The 23,763-nt window shown below is 42.4% G+C and overlaps 1 pseudogene; it reads right to left on the reverse strand.

The window, feature by feature from the left end:
* Positions 1-1,998: 1,998 nt before the first annotated feature.
* LOC115547109 (zinc finger protein 431-like) lies at positions 1,999-23,402 on the reverse strand (annotated as a pseudogene).
* Positions 23,403-23,763: the final 361 nt, after the last annotated feature.

The following is a 23,763-nucleotide window of genomic DNA, read 5'->3' on the forward strand; positions in this document are numbered from 1 at the left end:
TGCAAGGAGGTTTGAGTGTCCTTGATTTAAAATGAGCGGTGAGGAGGTCCTGGAGGTAGGTTGGACCGGAAGTGTTTATGGCCTTGTGGAGTTTTGCCTATTGTATTTGTGTTAGTTGAAATAAACTCCATTATTCTCAAAATTCTGACCCTTTGCTTTTTTATTAACAGCAGTTACTTGTACTTTTACTTTCAGTACTTAAGTACATTTAATATCAGAAAAGTACTTTTGATACTTAAGTACAGTAAAGATCAGATACTTTAATACTTTTACTTAAGTACTATTCTAAAAGGTGACTTTTACTTTTACTTAAGTAATTTTCCAGTAAGGTATCTGTACTTTTATTTAAGTATGGCTTTTGAGTACTTTATACACCACTGCTCGTAATTATGACATAAAGATCTCATAATTATGAGAAAATATCTCATAATTACGAGATCTTTATCTCGTAATTATTAGAAAGATAAAGATCTCGTAATTATGAGATACTTTTCTCGTAATTATGACATAAAGATCTCGTAGGGGCCTAATTATATTTTCTCATAATTATGAGATCTTTATTTCATAATTACGAGATAACCAGATTATTTTTTTTGTGAAGTGAATGCAATGCGCCACCGTACCTCATTTTTCGATTTATGAATTTAAGACTTTTTAAGACTTTTCAAGGATCCGTGGGAACCCTGTTATGGCACATAACACGTCGGACTCTCGTTTGTGGTATTTCCACAACGAGACTTGTAGTGGGCGTTATCTCAGACATGTTTGAGAAGGAATTGGGGGAAAGGAACTTTGGCTTTGACTCCCTGAATCACATGAACCACGACATGGAGGAGAAAGGGATTGTTGCCCGCAAATATCTCCTGCTTGAGCCCCTCTTCCCGCTGCCGAGGGACCACCGTGTCGGCGCTGCCCGCTGCAGGAGGCAGTGGTGCCTAAGCGCTGACCACTGCCGAGAAGGTGGTCCCTCGGCAGCGAGGCTCCAGCGGGAGACAACCGCGCTCAACAAACCCTTTCTTCTCCATGTCGTGGTTCAGTCTACTTCAGATTGATGTGGACGTGGAAGAACCAGAGGGTCAGAGAACCCAACGTACTCGTTTGTGATTCATAATATCTTCTGGAGGCCCAGCTTTTGGTCGTAATAATATATATTATTTGATAGATATCCATGTATAATATATTATTTAGATGTAGAGCTCCAGGACTCCCCCCGGAGCACCCGGAGTGTTCTAGAATATTTACAGAACACTGCCAAAGGCTATGTGCGCCTCGCCATTGCGATACATCCACTGTAATCGGAGCGCATGGAACCATGGCAGCAAGCTGCTCAGGGCCACACCCCCACCCTCCACCTTGAACCACCTCTCTCCTCATTTGCATTAAAGATACAGACTCCGAAATGGTGCGTTGGGGAAAGCTCAATGTGTGACTGGCTCATAGTGGCAGTAATTCTGCACCACGGCTGAATTTCGAAAACGGCTTCAAATACCGCGTTTGGGGTCCACTAATATCTACATTAAAGCACCCATAAAGTAGCATGCTATGGGACCTTTAAAATTTTTATTTTATGAAACTTAAAATTATTCTGATAATATCCAAAATTATGCAACCGTTTCTGCTGGCAGCTAAATTGAGCGTTGCATGCATGACCTAATTATAATATACAACTGTATATTGTATGTAGCCAATTGAAAGGGATTTCTATCCATTCTCCTTGAACCTAGATATACCTCCCGTCCTGTCTAAATGAAAGGTGTTGTTATACTTGGCATTGCAACTGTAGCCACCAAGTCTGATACTTTGGCCAATCTAGTGACTTCTTTGTTGTAGAATCCTTTAATTGTCTTGCAGCCAAGTCCACTTTACCCATAGTGCATTGCAATTTAACTTGGTCTCTCCTCTGGCCAATCCTAAAATCGCCACGTTGGTCAATAAATACCCCTCGCCTTCACACAGAAATCAATTGCTTACAACAATAAAAGAGTAAACTAAACGAACGAAAAGTTGGAAAGCGTCTATAATCATGAATAAAAAATAACTACAGCAGACAAATTTAAACAAAAACAGGATACAGGTGTGAATTAAAAGGTCCCATTGCCCGTGTCAAAGCACCCCATTGCCTCTGTGCTTGAGCATGTGCCAACGCAAATTGCTAGGGTCACTGAGGCTGGCGTTGCACCTTCAGGGCTTCTCCCTGGAGTAAGTCCTCATGTGGACCTTCAGGCTGGAATTCCGACTGAAGCGCTTCACGCATTGGTTACACCTGTAGGGCTTCTCCCCGGAGTGAGTCCTCATGTGGATCTTCAGGTGAGTGCTCTGACTGAAGCACTTCACGCATTGGTTACACCTGTAGGGCTTCTCCCCGGATTGAGTCCTCATGTGTCTCTTCAGGAGAGAGCTCGAAATGAAGCCCTTCACGCATTGGTCACACCTGTAGGGCTTCTCTCCAGAGTGGGTCCTCATGTGGGTCTTCAGGAGAGAGCTCGTACTGAAGCGCTACACGCATTGGTCGCACCTGTAGGGCTTCTCCCCGGAGTGAGTCCTCATGTGGACCTTCAGGTGAGAGCTCGAAATGAAGCGCTTCACGCATTGGTTACACCTGTAGGGCTTCTCCCCGGAGTGAATCCTCATGTGGACCTTCAGGATGTAACTACGACCGAAGCGCTTCACGCATTGGTCACACCTGTAGGGCTTCTCCCCGGAGTGAGTACTCATGTGGACCTTCAGGTGAGAGCTCGTACTGAAGCACTTCACGCATTGGTCACACCTGTAGGGCTTCTCCCCGGAGTGGGTCCTCATGTGGGTCTTCAGGAGAGAGCTCGTACTGAAGTGCTTCACGCATTGGTCACACCTGTAGGGCTTCTCCCCGGAGTGGGTACGCATGTGGTTGGTCATATTGGTATTGTCGGGGAAACCCTTGCCAGGCAACACACCGGGCTGGTCCTTCCCGCCGCCCCGATGCCCAGTCAGCTCCTCACGGTGGACCAGCTGCTCGCTGCGCTCCAGGCTCTTTCCCACGCTGTGTACCGCGGGCAGCGAGCTCAGAGCCTCCGGTTTGAACGCGGTGAAGAGGTTGTCATGGCCATCCCCCGTCAGTGGGCCCTCCCCATTTCCATAGACGCTCAGAATCCGCAGCTCCCTGTTGTTACTTGACATTTGGGAGGAGCCAGGGGAGTGCAGATTATCCAAGGTGGCGCCGTGTTGTGTGCTGCAGTCTCCAAAGTCATCGCAGTCTTCTACAGAGGGAAAGAATGACAGAATGTAATTGTGTTAATTCATTATTTGCAGTGTTTTTTGGTGTAAATGTAACACCTGATGTGCTGCTGTAAAAATCTAATTTTTCATATTCGCAATTGTATTTATTCATTTTAATTATTTTTCTCTTTAAACCCAGTTCTCACGGGTTGGTTCGACCTGGAAAATAAAACCCTGTTTTCCCAACCAAGACCTCTGGTCTCGTGTGTACTACTTGGGAGCTACACATAATGTTTTTAAGTTTCTTGAAGTTGGAATCATGGCGGAAGGAGGAGACGACAGCGCTCAAGACATCCATCAGCCTTCTAATAGGAATGTGCATTTCCGGCAAAATTACTAGGGGTGCAACGATTCATGCGATGCATCGATGAATCGATTTTCAGTCCTACCGATTCAACTAAATCGATCTGCTAAAATAAATAAATAGAATGAATCGCCAATAATCGATATAAATGCTTTAAATCGTATGAATCGATTATGATTAATGTTTTAAGACTTAGTTTACACATTTATTTTGTGAAGTGCAGCTCGGTAATCCGTAACTCTGTCATCAGCTAGTCAGCTTGCAAGGAAGTCCCACGAGAGTTTTTTTTCTCCCTCACCCTCTACTGGTGCATTTCAAACATGGCAGAGAGCGGCAGCGAGATTGTTAACCCATTCAGACCGGATCACGCATGTGTGCGTGTTTACCTTTAAGACCGGATCACGCATCAATGTGTATTTACCATTAATGCCGGCAAACGCGTCTGTGTCATTTGGAGCGGTGTCGTCTTTTCCGAGGCACGTGGCCAATAATATGCACTGTGATTGGCTGAAATACTCTTGGGGTGAGTGACAGAGATGATTAGGTACTTTTGACCGACTAATAAAATGCTCTGTGATTGGTCGAAATAAACATACACGCAGAGAATGTTTTGGTTCGAAATTGTAAACACAGCGAGCGATCCGTCATGGCTGACTCAAGTGAGGGAAGTGATATTGACGAAGTAATTAATTCGGATTTTAATGAAATTATGCAGGATGACACAGGACCAGATTTAAATGATATCCTAAATGATATATCGGTAATGCTTTGGAAAGCATTACCGCAGCACTCGACCGTAAATTATGAGTTGTGTTTAGACTTGAGACTGTACTGTTCTGTAAATCTGTGCCCTCACCACCAAGTTATGATTATATGGTTTCTCAAGACGCTTTAATCCATCAAAATAATACAACAAAGAAAATGAACATTAATTAAAATGAAATTATCAGGTAAAGAATAAGTAACCCTCTGGTTTGTTTTGGTTTTGTTCTATATCTGTGTTTCAGTGTCTATCATTTGTCACTTTGGTACCTCAAAAGTATGAAATAAAAGCAGATCTGTATTGATTTTCAAAATGATCCTGATGTTTTGGATGTTTATTGATTTTTTAAAAATATGCAGTTGAAGTTTATGGCCAAGCAAGTCAAGTTGAAAGCCAAATAATTAATCTCTCAAATGCCTTTTACCTCATGTTATTATCTGCTATAGAGCCTGAGAAATTAAGGCTTTAGTAGGCGTCGACACATTTTGAATATTGTTCTGAAAACCCTCAGGTTTTGAGGGGGGGTTTGCAAGGCATAAAAGGCCTTTTTAGCAGGCGTTTTAGGCCTAAATGATTGTTAATGCATCAGCAAACTTGAAATCCAAAGTGTGGAAGCATTTTGGCATCGCAAACAATAATGGTAAAATTGACAAGGGGTGTCACATTATTGCATGTTTATTTCACGGATATAGAATTTTGGTTCAAAGTTACTGAATCGAATCGTGGTTTACAGAATCGAATCGTTCCAAAAAAAATAGAATTGTCCTTGAATCGAATCGCCAACTACTGAATCGTTAATGGAATCGAATCGTCTGAAGCCAAAGATTCACACCCCTAAAAATTACTATTCAATATTCGAAAATCAAGACCCCCCCCCCACACACGCACGCAACTCAGATACACACAATGACAGAGTGAGAGGCTTTTATGATTTGTATGAAATCAATCTGTTTATTTCAACAACTGCCCGTCAACATTCAACATCAAAATTATTTCAACGTGGGCTTAGGCAGATAGGCCTACATGCGCCGAAGACAGATCGCTATTTATTTATTTATTTTACTGAACACAGCCTGCATGACGGTGAACTAGACACGTCAAGAAAAGACAATTCATTTTTTTTTTTTTTACAATTTATTTGTTACCAGCAGTCGTAGTTTTGATCAGCAGAGAAGTCGTTTTTTTTACCTTCCTTGACAGCGGTCATTATATGCTTAGCAGCGGTGAATTATTAAAAAAATATTCACCACCAGAAGTTGTGACGGCCCATGCAAGTGAACAGAGCGTTCAACAGCATTGAGAAGAGCTGTGTAATAAATAACTATAGTCATATTATATTATTGATATTCTACGCGAGTCTGACTATTCGACGATCGTTGCCCATCCCTACCTTCTAAGAGGACTAAGTCTGAAGTATGGGCATACTTTGGGAATTTAAAAATACCGCGATAATACCGAAAACCGGGATAATTTTGGCCACAATAACCGTGAGGTTAAATTTTCCTACCGTTACATCACTAGACACAACCCATGGTATCTGTTTTCCTATCACTTGTTTTAACAAAACTGTAGTTATATTGGGAATTATATTATATGGGATATAACGGCACAATGAAGTCACGGATCAGTTCATACCTCGGTTCAGACATCACAGTTCGGTACGAGTTTGGTAATAATAATAATAATAATAATAATAAATGAAATTTACATAGCGGATAATGAAGGGAAAAGAAAAAACAATAATGCAGAAGGCAATTCTTTTTTATTGTCTCAGGTTGAACCACCTAGTGTCATACAGTCTCTCCCCTGAGCTAGCTGCAACAGCCTGAACTGTGTAATCGAAGATTTAAACAGTAAACAATAGGGCTGTAACGATACGCGTATCGAAACCAAAATCGCGACATTCAAAGCCAAGAACCTGTCTCGCGGTGTGAGAAGGCCGAAGCGCGATACGCCCTTTCTAACTCTCCGGTCAAATTGTCAGATTGAAATTTGCTTATAATTTGTCTAAATAATAGTCTGCTGAGACCGCCCCCTCTTATCGATGCCGTAAGTATGCGACGAGATGCCCCCTCTATGATGACAGCTCTCCGTGGCTGCGGAGGATTGCATTTCTCCACAGCTGTCAAGGTCCTAATATGCGATATGTATGACATTTATCCAGAGTGGGCCAAGCGCAATTTTTTTTTGTGTAATTTGACCGGCAGTTTGTCTGCTTATAGGTCGGAAGGAAGCGGCCACTGATTAGACGACAGGATGGATACTTTATTCTACCGGACTCGTTTGCTTCTTCACTAGACACACACGCTACCGCTCGCTCTCCTCGCAAGTCCACTCACCTCGCTCGTCCACTCACTCGCTGACCACACACACACACACACACACACACACACACACACACACACCTCGTAACACATGCCTCGTTATTGCGATGTTCATGTTAGACGTCCATGTTTTTTTCCATCTATTGAAAGTTAGGCTATTAAACATGTTGCATTCCATACGGCCTGATTATGTCATTATTTAAGCTACATAGCCTAATAAGAAGCGCCAATAGGATATTGGACTAAACCAACCAAACTAGTTGAGGGTTTTTGCCTACCTCCAATCATCCAAATGCAATCTTTGGTTATTTATTCATTAATTTAGCTATACTTTAATAGTATTCACTCTGTTCAAATGTTCAGTGTTCCAAATGATTTGTTATTAAATGTTACATTAAGTTAATTGTTACACAAGTGAGGTTTAAATAAAATGGTGGGATGTATCGAACCGTGGGACAAAAATCGTGATACAAACCGAATCGTGAGTTGGTGTATCGTTACAGCCCTAGTAAACAATAAGTACCACACTTCACCTCCAGACTCCAGACTCAGTTATAAAACAGAAATTTCAGTATGTCTTATTTATGAAACTGCAAAGTACACAGAAATGGCGCATTCCCACCGGAGGGTGCGGGTCGGTTCGGTGTGGCTTGGTGGAGTAGTGAAGGTGCGTTTCGGCGCAGCTCAGTTACGGCTCACGTTTCCACTGCCGACAGTACCCTTATGGTGGGGGGGGGGGTGTGCGATTCTGTCGCCCAATCCACGGATGGCGTGTGTAGCTCGAACTTGCCGGCACCCTTTCAGGCGTCTCAGTTGTCCCTTAAGATCGCGTATCTAACAATAGTTTGGCATTACATTCATTTATTTGCACGCCAGTTTTATTTAATTTTATACCGTGTATTCTCTGTGTAAATCTATGCACCGAACCGTGACATCCGTACTGATTTGGTTCAATACGAAAACATGTATCGTTACACCCCTATTGGGAATCAGAGCTGATCTCAACATTCCTGACACCGGTCTGCCATGAAGAACATGTCAATAATTCTACTATAACCTGTATAATCAGTCCTTGTTTTTTTAGCAGCAGAGTACATTCTCAGTTGATCCAGGTCATTTTCTTTCTTGCTTTATATGCAATATGTATTACTAACCTACAGCAGGCATGCCTCCACCAATATCCTCTTCATCCTTGATTAAAATGGTGTCTGGGGTCTGTTGCTTTTCACATAAAGAAGGAAACACACACAAGACATGTTCTTTCATTAGCACAGAATAGTTGTCAATCCCCGCTAACGACACATTGAATCATAAAGGTGTGTGCTTTCTATGGGTATGCGTTGGAGTTGTAGCAGAGGAAGCCTCTCATTTGGATGGTGAATGAGAAGATGATATCCAACCTGCACAGTCAGCTCCTCACGGTGGACCAGCTGCTCACCGCGCTCCAGGCTCTTGACCACGCTGTGGTCTGCAGACAGCGAGTTCAAGGCCTCCCGTTCAGACGCGGTGAAGAGTGTGTCATGGCCGTCCAGCGCCAGTGGGCCCTCCCCTTTTCCGTGGACGCTCAGGATCCTCAGCTCCTCGCTGTGACTGGACATGTGGGAGGAGCCAGGGGCGTAAAGACTCTCTGAGGTGGCGCCGCGCTGTGTGCTGCGGTCTCCAAAGACATCGCAGTGCTCTGAAGAGAGGGGGAAAAATGACAGAAAGTGATTGTTTCGAAACATTATTTGCAGAAAAGGAGACAATAAAGAAACTATTTCAATGTATGTAACACACAGAGGGTTCAAAACGTGCACTAGTGCAGACACAGATTCCCTCAACTCAAAGCTCAAGCGGTTGACCAGGTGGAGGACAATGAAACGAACACCAGCGCAAAATGATACGAGCATAAGATGACATTCAAGACAACCGTAATTAATCTATTTTGGCAATAACAAGCGACTACGTGTCATTCCCTGTAAACTGATCAGCTAACATTTATAGGTTTTAAATGAATCAATGTTTGAGATTATGAACCAGCTCATGTGGCATCTGTCTGGAAACCATTCTTGGCTCTTGACTGTTTCCATCTTTGAAATGCAACTACCAAGTTTGACTCGTGTTTCATCAAGGCCTGACCTTCATGCTTTTCAAAAGAGCTCCAGGTAGAAACTAGCAGTCAGCCTAGAATCCATGGGTGCTGTAACATGAGTGGATTTCCAACCGCCTTGTGTTTCGGGCCGGATGACTGAGGAATACATTACATCCAAGACCATTCAAAGAGCAGGAAATGGGACTAACGTCATTATACATTGTTCATTTTGAATCATCAACTTTTCCCAATTACTTCAAATGTAACAACTAATAGTGACCCCTGAACCGTCTTGTTTTCCACCCATCACGGCCCGGGACACAACTCACCATCGCCCTGTGGTTTAGTCTGTGGTTTGCAGATGTTGTCTCGAGCCAGGGTAAAACGACTTGCCGCACACGATGCATATGATCTCGTTTGAATCTGCAAAGAAAACAGCATACTCCTCATCACCTTCATCCTCTTCCTCAGCGCTTGGTTTTCTTTCAGGCTCTGAGTTATTTGTAATCGAAGGGTAGCCGAGCCTTCCGAGAACAGTTGGCTAATTTCTGATACGGCAGCTTTCGCAAGTACGTCCATTATGGACGAAAGCTGTTCTTCCAAAGGGCACGGCGACATGATTATCAACATGTTACCCTATTGTGGATAACAAAAAAAAAATTTAATACTATAACAAGATACGAGAGGTTTGAAATATTAAGGCTTATAACCATTTGCATTAGCTATCAACAAAACCTGAAATGGTTTGCAAACTCCCGGGCGCAGGAATCTTCTTCCCGGGAAAAGTCTGGACGTCATGGACCTATAGTGGCGAAGTCACGCCCTTTCCGGTAGAGTCGAAAAATATGAATGGGTTTCATTTACATTTACATTTACATTTAGGGCATTAAGCAGACGCTTTTATCCAAAGCGACTTACAATAAGTACATTTGTCTTAAGAAGTGCATCAATATATCGTTTCAATTGAGAGAAAGTAATTATCCTCTGATCTCAGTCTTTATATGCCCCGGATTACACATATGATGTTTGTGGATTTAAATTTTAATTTTTCATGTCAAGAGTTTGATTGTTTATTGTGTAATTGTTCAGTTAAAGGCTGTAGAGAAAAAAAACTGAGAAAGACTATGTCTTGTATGTGCCGTCACGCTGGCGTGGACAAGACCGTCAATCTCCCCATCGGCATTACTGAAAACTCTCCACATGCCCCAATTTACAATGGTTTTCACCTCTTCTGATGTTTTCATCCTCCCCTTGGAAAAAACCTAACCAAAATTCTTCACGAAAATGTTTAGTTTTCTTTGGCTGAAAAATGATCGTTTAAATCCACGAACAACATATAATCCGGAGCATATAAAGACTGGGACCAGAATATAATTACCTTTTCTCCATTGAAACCCATTCATATTTTTCGATCTTATAGGTCCCATGGGCTCTAACGGAAGGGGCGTGACTGGGCTCTACCAGAGCCCAGTCACGCCCTAACCCTATGGGTTATGCCTACTGCTTTTATAGGAGTTATTCCGCATCTTCCCTCAGCGATTCCAACCATCCTGCATGTCTTTAGATGATTTGCCATGAAACGCACTAGAAAATGCATTTCTTTCAGAAAATGTGGTAAATGCTTTCGTGAAAAGTGAGGTAGGAAATTTGTTTTAATAAAGCAACCTAGTTCAAGACGTAAAGAAATGTTAGATGGCTTAAATCAAGTGAAGGGATTTGAACAGTCTAAATGGAGTAAACAATGTAAACCTGCACACCATTTTAAAAAAAACGTTGGAAACAAATAAATGGAAGAGTTAAACTAATAGACAATGCGACAAAGTTTTGATTTGATTGGCTTGGATCGAGTTCCGCTATACATTGCATAAACGGGTCCGCTTGTAAACATATTGCAAAATATAAGAAATGCAGATAAATATATGATATATTTAAATGTGGTGTCATTCTTATTAAAGATCCCATGTCATGAAAATTTTACTTTGAGGTTTTCTAACATTAATATGAGATCCCCCAGCCTACCTATGCTCCCCCAGTAGCTAGAAATTTTGTTGGGTGTAAAACGACCACTAGGCATTCTGCTCCGCCTTTGAAGAAACGAAGCTCAGACGTGCCGTTTTGGAATTTTCCCGGTGTGTCGTCATAAGGGGAGATGCAACCTCTCCTTCCTCTGCCTCGCCAGCCCAGAAAATGTAGCCCGCCAATGAGATACGCCCGTGAGAGCGCCGTGTGTGTGTGTGTGTGTGTGTGTGTGTGTGTGTGTGTGTGTGTGTGTGTGTGTGTGTGTGTGTGTGTGTGTGTGTGTGTGTGTGTGTGTGTGTGTGTGTGTGTGTGTGTGTGTGTGTGTGATTACACATACTGAAACGCAAGTATGGTACACTTCTTTGTTATTTGGATAACCGGCCTGCTGTTGGTGCTGGTTCCTACAGCTTAATGAAAGTTAAATTTAAGACTTTTTAAGACTTTTTTAATGCCACTTGAAAGGAAATTTAAGACCAACGACACAATAAACACTAGTGGAAAAATGTATTTGAACATATTTCCACTATCAGTAGGCTTTTTGGACAGAAACAAAAATGACCTCTTGCGCACCTGAACGACGTGCATCTGAGTCACGGCCTCAAAACAAATGTTTTGTTGGTTCCGCTCTCGTGATTGCGCAACATTACTGCTATTCATTTATAATAATAATAATAATAATACATTTAATTTAGAGGCGCCTTTCAAGGCACCCAAGGTCACCTTACAGAGCATATAGTCATCATACATTTTTTAAAAAGCAAGACATTGTGGAAAAAAATAAATACATAAATAAATAAATAAATAAACAAACATAAGCAATAAGAAATAAATATTAGGGCTGTAACGATACACCAACTCACGATTCGGTTTGTATCACGATTTTTGACCCACGGTTCGATACATCCCAGGATTTTTTTAAATTTAAAAAGCATTTTATTTCAACAACACTTATATAACAATTAACTTGATGCCACATTTAATAACAAATCATTTGGAACACCGAACAGATTTGAACAGAAAGAATACTATTAAAGTATAGCTAAATTAATAAATAAATAACCAAAGATTGTAGTTGGAGCAAAAACCCTCAACTAGTTTGTGTCACGCCACGGCCTGTCACACGGTCCAACACCACCATCTAGTGGCCGCCTGGTGCCACTGGGCCTCATTTCCTCTGCACACCTGCTCGCCATCTTCATCAAACGTCCTCTACTTAAGCCGGAGATCTCCAGTCTGCCGGCGCCAGTTCGTCGTTTATCACTACCCAGTTAGTAACGTACCTACCAGCAGTAGCCTATCTCTTGCCTAGCCCGTTGTCCTCTGTCCTCCAGTAACCCTTTGCCCTTCGTCTCTAGTTCTCCGTTTATATCCTGACCTCCTGTTGCCGAGTTTCCGCCTGCCTGACTACCCGCCTACCCAGGCCCGGTTCCAGAACAGAATGCCTTGGGGTGCATCTGAGATTACAGGGGGTGCACCAGTACTATACTAAAACCAGCTACCCAGCTTCAGTTCAGACTTCGCTTTTTTACACACAGGCTTTTCCTACCATAGACAAGCACTTCTGCGTAGTTCTACTGACATGTTGGGACAACAAACAATTACTGTGCTTAAAAGATGGTATCATATCATGTCTTGTGATGTGGAGAACATTTCAGCTGCAACATTAGCTTATTGATATCTTAGATAGCTTTGAATATGAGATAGGTTTTTGAGGTGTAAAAAAGAACAGAATTCTACACAAAAAAAAAAACATGTGACTGCAATTCAAAAATAACGTTTATTTTTTATAAATTGTGGCAGGATATTTGACATAACAAATAATTGTACATTGCCACTTAAAAATAAAACAGATTTTAGATGAACAAGGAAAGAACACTTTCAGACTTTGAACTTTGAACAAAAAGTAATCATACTCTTAAAGTTAACACGATTGTAAATAAATGCAATACAAATAAATATGGGTTCTTATGAACATAATACATTTAATACATGTATTGGATATCCAACGGATATCCAACGGATATATAACTGTTGCTGCCGAAGAAGTTCAACGTCACTACCGTGCGCACCATAGATGTACTATATGGGTGCGTGCATTTTGCACACGATGCCGGCCGGCGGCCAATCACAGCAGCGCTGATATAGAGCGACAACATTGCGACCTCGAGTGTGATATTGCTATTATTATTATTATTGCTATTGTTAATAATAATAATTGACAATAGATTTCGATTTGTTTATTTAATCATATAAACGAATGAAATTGCTTCCGGCAACAAAAATAGATCCCCACTGAGCGGACTGTTGCCAAGCAACATATAAACAAAACACCATACATAAATGCGGAGTGATTTTGTCAGTTTGGTGAACAGTCAGTCATGTTGGATGCTGATATCTCAACGGTATTTAATGGAAATTGTCACAGGTTTCATTACAATTTGTTTTGTGAGCAAGTATTTTATTATTTTTATCATATTTATAAAAAAAATAATATTTTTTATTATTATTTTCTTTTTCAATTGAGGGTGCAAACATTTTTTTTGGGGGTGTAATGCATGCTTATGCACCCCCGTAGAACCGGGCCTGCGCCTACCGCCGAGCCCCCGCCTACCTGACTGCCTGCCCGTTGCCGGATTCCCGCCTGCCTGACTACCTGCCTACCGCCGAGCCCCTGCCTGCCTGACTGCCCGCCCGTTACCAGACCCCCTCGCCTGTCCGACTACCCGCCTGCCAATCAATAAACCCCGTTTCCCTTTACCCCGCCTCAGTCTGTGTCTGCACTTGGGTCCCCACGTTACGTACCTCCCTTAACAGTTTGGAGGTTTAGTCAAATATCCTATTGGCGCTTCTTATTAGGCTATGAAGCTTAAATAATGACCTAATCAGGCCGTATAGAATGAAAAATGTTTAATAGCCTAACTTTCAATAGATGGGAAAAAACATGAACATCTAACATGAACATCGCAATAACGAGGTTACGAGTAGCGTATGTGTGTGCGCGAGAATGGTAGTGTGCGTATGTGTGTGTGTGAGTGACGTCAGCGAGTGAGTGGACGAGCGAGGAGAGCGAGCGGTAGCGTGTGTGTCTAGTGAAGAAGCGAACGAGTCCGGTAGAATAAAGTACCCATCCTGTCAATAATCGGTGGCCGCTTCATTCCGAACTATAAGCAGACAAACTTCCGGTCAAATCACACAAAACAATAAAGACAGGATCACACAGGCAATTCTTTTCGCGCTTGGCCCACTCTGGATAAAGTAGTTCATATCGCATATGAGGACTTCGACGGCTGTGGAGAAATTAAATCCTCCGTAGCCACGGAGAGCGGTCATCACTGGGCATCTCGTCGCAAACTTACGGCATCGATAAGAGGGGGCGCTGTCAGCAGACTATTATTTAGACAAATTATTAGCAAATTTCAATCGGACAATTTGACCGGAGAGTTAGAAAGGGCGTATCGCGCTTCTGCCTTCTCAAACCGCGAAACAGGTTCTTGGCTTTGAGTGTCGCGATTTCGATACTCGTATCGTTACAGGCTAGCCCTATTGTTTACTGTTTAAATCTTCGATTACACAGTTCAGGCTGTTGCAGCTAGCTCAGGGGAGAGACTGTATGACACTAGGTGGTACAACCTGAGACAATAAAAAAGAATTGCCTTCTGCATTATTGTTTTTAGGGGTCCAAGCCAACAGGTTGGATCCCTATTGTTTTTGTAAGGATTTTTTTTATTATTATTATTATTATTCCCCCCTAGAAGTGGGCCCACAGCCCAAACCGTAAATGGTGACGACACGCCAATTGCATGACTAGATCCAGGTCCCTGAGTTCTAGGCAGACGACAAAATCCAGACACGCCGGCCACTAGGTGGCGCTATACCAAGGGAATACGCGTTCGGGGCTATAACTCCCACACCGAACCTCCCACAGTCAAAAACTTGTACGCACATATTCACTGGAGTCTGCTGCATCTTTTGGCCTAGGCCACGCCCATTTGCGTCTATAATTTTTTTTTGCAAAATCGCGAAAACCGCAAAACTGTTTTTTCGCTACTCCTCCCACATATCTTGACCAATTGACACCAAACTTTGCACACGACATCTTCAGACGCACACAACAATTTAAATAATAACACGTTTTTGATCAGACCTTCGACGACGAAACGGTAGCGTTTTGAATATTGGTTTATTAGCTAAATTAAACGTGGAAAATCAAAAATCCAAAGAAATCCAAAATTAGACATCGGATCAAGTCCAAATTTTACACACATGTTGGTGCTAACCTTACTGTCGTTCGATAAAAAATCAGGAATTTTTCGCCATTAGGGGGCGCAATAAACGAGGAAATTGTATATCTTCTAATTGGCCCAAGGAATGTTCTTCAAACTATAAGGAAACCATCAAGGGGCAAACCCGAGTCTATATAGAAAATATGGCCAAGAATTATTAATGTGGGCGGGAGTTATTTGGCAAAGGATAATTCTCTTTGGAAAATTTCGCCACAGGGCGGCGCCAAAAAACGACGACAATGTCTATCTCCTATTTGGCCATGGAATGTTCTGAAAACGCGTTTTAGGCTATAACTCCCACACCGAAGCTCCCACAGTCAAAACCTTTATATCCACATGTTGTTCACGGTAGCGTTTTGAATACTTGCTTCGCGTTGTGCCGGCGAAACGCACATTTCTTGTCGCGTTGTGCCGGCGAAATGCACACTTCTTGGACCCCTGCATAACTGCTTGCAGTTCTAGTTTCTTTTCCCTTCACTTTCCCTTGGCTTTGAGTGTCGCGATTTCGGTTTCGATACGCGTATCGTTACAGCCCTAATTTATATATATAAAAAATGTTAAGCATTCTTTCTTAGATTTGAGACTAATTACAATCATAAAATCCTACTTACCATGTGTAAACATTTTTAAGACTTTTGAAAGATGGATTTAAGAATTTTTAATGCTATTTAAGGCCTTATTTTTCGATTTATGAATTTAAGACTTAAGACTTTTTAAGGATCCGCGGGAACCCTGTTATGGCACATAACACGTCGGACTCTCGTTTCTGGTATTTCCACAACGAGACTTGTAGTGGGCGTTATCTCAGACATGTTTGAGAAGGAATTGGGGGAAAGGAACTTTGGCTTTGACTCCCTGAAGTACATGAACCACGACATGGAGGAGAAAGGGATTGTTGCCCGCAAATATCTCCTGCTTGAGCCCCTCTTCCCGCTGCCGAGGGACCACCGTGTCGGCGCTGCCCGCTGCAGGAGGCAGTGGTGCCTAAGCGCTGACCACTGCCGAGAAGGTGGTCCCTCGGCAGCGAGGCTCCAGCGGGAGACAACCGCGCTCAACAAACCCTTTCTTCTCCATGTCGTGGTTCAGTCTACTTCAGATTGATGTGGACGTGGAAGAACCAGAGGGTCAGAGAACCCAACGTACTCGTTTGTGATTCATAATATCTTCTGGAGGCCCAGCTTTTGGTCGTAATAATACATATTACTTGATAGATATCCATGTATAATATATTATTTAGATGTAGAGGAGCACCCGGAGTGTTCTAGAATATTTACAGAACACTGCCAAAGGCTATGTGCGCCTCGCCATTGCGATACATCCACTGTAATCGGAGCACATGGAACCGTGGCAGCAAGCTGCTCAGGGCCACACCCCCACCCTCCACCTTGAACCACCTCTCTCCTCATTTGCATTAAAACTACAGACACCGAAATGGTGCGTTTGGGGAAAGCTCAATGTGCGACTGGCTCGTAGTTGCAGTAATTCTGCAGCACGGCTGAATTTCGAAAACGGCTTCAAACACTGCATTTGGGGCCAATTAATATCTATATTGAAGCATCCATAAAGTAGCATGCTATGGGACCTTTAAAAATATTATTTTATGTAACTTAAAAATATTCTGATAATATCCAAAATTATGCAACCGTTTCTGCTGGCAGCTACAATGAGCGTTGCATGCATGACCTAATTATAATATACAATTGTATATTGTATGTAGCCAATTGAAAGGGATTTCTAAACATTCTCCTTGAACCTAGATATACCTCCCATCCTCTCTAAAAGAAAGGTGGTGTTATAGTTTGCATTGCAACTGTAGCCACCAAGTCTGATACTTTGGCCAATCTAGTGACTTTTTTGTTGTAGATTCCTTTAATTGTCTTGCAGCCAAGTCCACTTCACCCACAGTGTATTGCAATTCAACTTGGTCTCTCCTCTGGCCAATCCTAAAATCTCCACGTTGGTCAATACCCCTCACCTTCACACAGAAATCAATTATTTACAACAATAAAAGAGTAAACGAAACGAACGAAAAGTTGGAAAGCGTCTATAATCATGAATAAAAAATAACTACAGCAGACAAATTTAAACAAAAACAGGATACAGGTGTGAATTAAAAGGTCCCATTGCCCGTGTCAAAGCACCCCATTGCCTCTGTGCTTGAGCATGTGCCAACGCAAATTGCTAGGGTCACTGAGGCTGGTGGTGCACCTTCAGGGCTTCTCCCCGGAGTGAGTCCTCGCGTGTCTCTTCAGGTGAGTGCTCGTACTGAAGCGCTTCACACATTGGTTACACCTGTAGGGCTTCTCCAAGGAGTGAGTCCCCATGTGGACTTTCAGGTCGGAATTCCAACTGAAGCGCTTCACGCATTGGTTACACCTGTAGGGCTTCTCCCCGGAGTGAGTCCTCATGTGGACCGTCAGGTGGGAACTCCTCCTGAAGCGCTTCACGCATTGGTTACACCTGTAGGGCTTCTCCTCGGAGTGAGTCCTCATGTGGACCTTCAGGCCGGAGCTTTCCCTGAAGCGCTTCAGGCAATAGTCACAACTGTAGGGCTTCTCCCCGGAGTGAGTCCTCATTTGTCTCTTCAGTTGAAAGCTCCTACTGAAGCGCTTCAGGCATTGGTCACACCTGTAGGGCTTCTCCCCGGAGTGGGTCCTCATGTGGCTCTTTCCCACGCTGTGTACCGCGGGCAGCGAGCTCAGAGCCTCCGGTTTGAACGCGGTGAAGAGATTGTCATGGCCATCCCCCGTCAGTGGGCCCTCCCCATTTCCATAGACGCTCAGGATCCGCAGCTCCCTTTTGTGATTTGAAATGTGGGAGGAGCCAGGGGCGTCCACATGCAGATTATCCAAGGTGGCGCCGTGTTGTGTGCTGCAGTCTCCAAAGTCATCGCAGTATTCTACAGAGGGAAAGAATGACAGAATGTAATTGTGTTAATTCATTATTTGCACAGTGTTTTTTGGTGTAAATGTAACACCGGATGTGTTGTTGTAAAAACCTACATTTGCATATTGTCAATTGTATTTATTCATTTTAATTATTTTTCTCTATGAACCCAATTAAAACCCTGTTTTCGAACACAGACCTCTGGTCTCGTTTGTACTACTTGGGAGCTACACATAATGTTTTTAAGTTTCTTGAAGTTGGAATCATGGCGGAAGGAGGAGATGACAGCGCTCAAGACATCCATCAGCCTTCTAATAGGAATGTGCATTTCTGGCAAAATTACTATTCAATATTCGAAAATCAAGACCCCCCCCCCCCCCCCCACACACGCCCGCAACTCGGATACACGCACACACAATGACAGAGAGAGAGGCTTTTATGATTTGTATGAAATCAATCTGTTTATTTCAACAACTGCCCGTCAACATTCAACATCAAAATTATTTCAACGTGGGCTTAGGCAGATAGGCCTACATGCGCCGAAGACAGATCGCTATTTATTTATTTATTTTACTGAACACAGCCTGCATGACGGTGAACTAGACACGTCAAAAAAAGATTATTATAATTTTTTTTTTTTTCCACAATTTATTTGTTACCAGCAGTCGTAGTTTTGATCAGCAGAGAAGTCGTTTTTTTTACTTTCCTTGACAGCGGTCATTATATGCTTAGCAACGGTGAATTATTAAAAAATTATTCACCAGCAGAAGTTGTGACGGCCCATGAAAGTGAACAGAGCGTTCAACAGCATTGAGAAGAGCCGTGTAATAAATAACGATAATCATATTATATTATTGATATTCTACGCGAGTCTGACTATTCGACGATCGTTGCCCATCCCTACCTTCTAAGAGGACTAAGTCTGAAGTATGGGCATACTTTGGGTATTTCAAAATACCGCGATAATACCGAAAACCGGGATAATTTTGGCCACAATAACCGTGAGGTTAAATTTTCATACTGTTACATCCCTAGACACAACCCATGGTATCTGTTTTCCTATCACTTGTTTTAACAAAACTGTAGTTATATTGGGAATTATATTATATGGGATAAAACGGCACAATGAAGTCGCGGATCAGTTCATACCTCGGTTCAGACATCACAGTTCGGTACGAGTTCGGTACAATGAAGGGAAAAGAAAAAACAATAATGCAGAAGGCAATTCTTTTTTATTGTCTCAGGTTGAACCACCTAGTGTCATACAGTCTCTCCCCTGAGCTAGCTGCAACAGCCTGAACTGTGTAATCTAAGATTTAAACAGTAAACAATAAGTACTACACTTAACCTCCAGACTCCAGACTCAGTTATAAAACAGAAAATTCTGAATGTCTTATTTATGAAACTGCAAAGTAAACAGAAATTGTGCATTTCCACCAGAGGGTGGAAATGCTACCGAATCACTACCGTGACATCCGTAGTGATTCGGTTCAATGCGAAAACATGTATCGGTACACCCCTATTGGGAATCAGAGCTGATCTCAACATTCCTGACACCTGTCTGCCATGAAGAACATGTCAATAATTCTACTACAACCTGTATAATTAGTCCTGGTTTTTTTAGCAGCAGAGTACATTCTCAGTTGATCCAGGTCGTTTATTTGCTTGCTTTATATGCAATATGTATTACTAACCTACAGCAGGCATGCCTCCACCAATATCCTCTTCATCCTTGATTAAAATGGTGTCTGGGTCTGTGGCTTTTCACATAAAGAAGGAAACACAAACAAGACATATTCTTTCATTAGCACAGAATAGTTGTCAATACCCGCTAACGACACATTGAATCATAAAGGTGTGTGCTTTCTATGGGTTTGTGCTGGAGTTGTAGCAGAGCTCTTTTGGATGGTGAATGAGAAGATGATTTCCAACCTGCCCAGTCAGCTCCTCACGGTGGACCAGCTGCTCACCGCGCTCCAGGCTCTTGACCACGCTGTGGTCTGCAGACAGCGAGTTCAAGGCCTCCCGTTCAGACGCGGTGAAGAGTGTGTCATGGCCGTCCAGCACCAGTGGGCCCTCCCCTTTTCCATGGACGCTCAGGATCCTCAGCTGCTCGCTGTGACTGGACATGTGGGAGGAGCCAGGGGCGTAAAGACTCTCTGAGGTGGTGTCGCGCTGTGTGCTGCGGTCTCCAAAGTCATCGCAGTTTTCTGCAGAGGGGAAAAAATGACAGAAAGTGATTGTTTTGAAATTATTTGAAGAAAAGGAGACAATAAAGAAACTATTTAAATGTATGTAGGTTCAAAATGTGTACTAGTGCAGACAGAGATTCAGAGTTTGGGATCCCCCCTCCCTCAACTCAAAGCTCAAGCGGTTGACCAGGTTGAGGACACTGAACGAACAGCGCAAAATGATGCGAGCATAACATGACATGCAAGACAAGCGTAATTAATCTATTTTGGCAATAACAAGCGACAACGTGTCATTCCCTGTAAGCTGATCAGCTAACATTTATAGCTTTTGAATGAATCGATGTTTGAGATTATGAACCAGCTCATGTGGCATCTGTCTGGCTCTTGACTGTTTCCATCTTTGAAATGCAACTTCCAAGTTTGACTCGTGTTTCATCAAGGCCTGGTCTTCATGCTTTTCAAAAGAGCACCAGGTAGAAACTAGCAGTCAGCCTAGAATCCATGTGTGCTGTAACATGAGTGGAATTTCCAACCGCCTTGTGTTTCGGGCCGGATGACTGAGGAATACATTACATCCAAGACCATTCAAAGAGCAGGAAATGGGACTAACGTAGGGTGACCAGACGTCCCCGATTTCCGGGGACAGTCCCCGTTTTCGGTGATCTGTCCCCGGTCAAAGCTGTCCCCGGAAATGTCCCCGATTTTTACACTGAATGGGGGAAAAATGCGCGCAGACTCAAACACCAGTTATTACGGTAGTCATTTAACGCATCACCAGAGAAGACGTCGTATGACATACAGACGTTATCAGGGCGTACGACCAGACGCAGCAGCGTCAACAACAACAATCTAGGGGCGCCAAAAAGGAAAAAGAGAAGATCAGCGGTCTCATAAATGGTGTGTATGAACTTATTTATTTTGTGTGAATTGGCAGTAGACTTGGCTGTGTGTGTGTGTGTGTGTGTGTATGTGAGAAGTGATGTAACGTTAAAATAAGTATGATTGTTTATCTGAACTGAAGACCTAACGTAACGTTATAAAAGTCAGTGAACGTTTAGATCATGACAATGTTTTCATATCCGTCATTAGTGAAGCTGTAATGTTAACGTTAGCATGAGATTACCAGGTGATGACATTGTATGTGGCTCTGTTTTGGAAGAGCGGGAGGTGGAAGACTGCTTTGGTAGCATATGTTTTTCCTGTAGGCATAGCGACCTGAGACTGTTCAAATAATAATAATAATGATGATATTATTCATTAAAAATAAATTAATTAATAATAAGTCAATGGTTGATAGTTCTGTGTGTTAGGCAGCTGTTTTTTGTGTTGGGCTGTGTGGGTAACCAATGACTGTAGTAGTTATAAATGCAGACCATTTGATTAGCTGATGCCCTGGGTCACTGTTTTATATATCACGGTTTTTAGTAAAGGAATAATAAAGAAATAAATAAGTAAACAACAGAGAAGGAGAGAAGATGAAAAGAGCAGGAGAATAGTGTGGAAAGGCAGAAATAAAGAAGTAAACAACAGAGTGAAGGAGAGAAGAGGAAAAGAGCAGAGAATAGTGTGGAAAGGCGGAAATAAAGAAGCAAACAACAGAGGGAAGCTAAGGAGAGAAGAAAGAAGGGTGAAGAAAAGAAAAGCATTGAAGGAGAAGAGAACAGACGAGAGTCTTACATCTTTTTATATGTTTTGACTTGGTAATTATTATTAATTACATCTTGATGATATTTACTAGCTACTGGTCTGGCAGCTGTCTTTGCACATGACACTTAACTTTGGAAGAGAGATTTTTTTGCATGATACTACTGATGCATGATATTTGTGGGTGCTGATATTTTGATGTATTAACCTTTTGCAGGGGCGCCACCAGGGATGTTGGGCCCCATTAAAATATATCACACTGGGTCCCACCATCACACACAGGCAACGCCAACCATGTGCAGTTTCTGTAATCACACCTCTACCTGTGAAGGCTTCAATTATCTTATAGTCCGATACTAACTTTACAATATCTACTGACACTGAGCTGTGATAATATAACACTGTGAAGACATGCAGGAAACACTCTGCATACTGATGAAGTGTTTGTTTAATTATAAATTTGATTTTCTATTAAAATCCATTAATGATGTTTTTTTATTAACATTGTGGAAATCGTGATTTGATAAAAGAAGCGATTTCTCACGTTGACAACGCAACGGCGTGTCATTTATTGTTGCTCACAAAACCGGAATAAACAAACCGCGCCGTTGTCATCACAACCAAAACAGGTCCGCTTCCTTAAAGAGACAGCGTCCCTTATATTGGAACACAATAACATGTCGTGCAGAACGCACGACTGATGATAAGCATAACAAGGATAATAAGGGAATATATATCAAGGGAAATAAATGTAACACACAGTATGGGGAATTGTGTCCATAATGTCCACTACAACATAACTAATGTTCTAATATTTTTTCAGGGCCCGTGTCAGTCACTGGCCCACAGAATTGTCCTAACTTTTCGCCCCCTAATGTCGCCTCTGACCTTTTGTGTAATAAAAGCTGGTTAAAATACATGAAAAAGTACTTGTCCCAATTTTTTATTTCATAATGATAATATGTAAGGATTTTTCACCGCCGCATTTAAAATGTCCCCGATTTTAATTTCAGAAATCTGGTCACCTTACGTCATTGTTCATTTTGAATCATCAACTTTTCCCAATTACTTCAAATGTAACAACTAATAGTGACCCCTGAAACTCTGGACCGTCTTGTTTTCCGCCCATCACGGCCCGGGACACAACTCACCATCTCCCTGTGGTTTAGTCTGTGGTTTAGTCTGTGGTTTGCAGATGTTGGCTCGAGCCAGGGTAAAACGACTTGCCGCACACGATGCATTTGATCTCGTTTGAATCCGCAAAGAAAACAGCTCACTCCTCATCACCTTCATCCTCATCCTCAGCGCTTGGTTTTCTTTCATGCTTCGAGTTAATTGCAAGCGAATCGTAGCCGAGCCTTCCAAGAGCAGTTGGCTAATCTCAGATACAGCACCTTTCGCAAGTACATCCATTATGGACGAAAGCTGTTCTTCCAAAGTTGGGCCGCACGGTGACATGTTTATTAACAAATGTATACTGTTGTGGATAAAAACCCACAAAGAATACAAAATACGAGAGGTCGAAAAGTACTTCCCTTTCCTATGGAGATGACCCGGAAGTGCTTGGAGGAAAGGTGGTTCGAATTCTAAAAATGCTTAGGAAAGGAGCCTCAATGCTTTCTTTAACCCTCCTTTAGCAAAGGTTCCTCATGAGCTTCCTTTACGAAAGGAGATAGAGTGGCGAAGTCACGCCTCTTCCGGTAGAGCTCATGGGACCTATGAGATCGAAACATATGAATGGGTGTCAATGGAGAGAAAATAATTATTTTCTGGTCCCAGTCTTTATATGCCCTGGATTACACATATGTTGTTTGTGGATTTAAATTATAATTTTTCATGCAAAGAAAGCTAAAAATGTTCGTGAAGAAGTTTGATAATTTTAGGTTTTACGTGAGGCCGCTTTGTGAACATGTCCCAATTCATAGGACGCATCCTTCGTAGACCGCGTCCTTCGAAGGATGCGGCCTTTGTAGACCGCGAAGGACACTCCGAAGGCCGAAGAAATGGGACGGTCTAGCCTAC

This window comes from Gadus morhua, chromosome 7 (genome assembly GCF_902167405.1).
Source record: "Gadus morhua chromosome 7, gadMor3.0, whole genome shotgun sequence".
Taxonomy (NCBI): Eukaryota; Metazoa; Chordata; class Actinopteri; order Gadiformes; family Gadidae; genus Gadus; species Gadus morhua.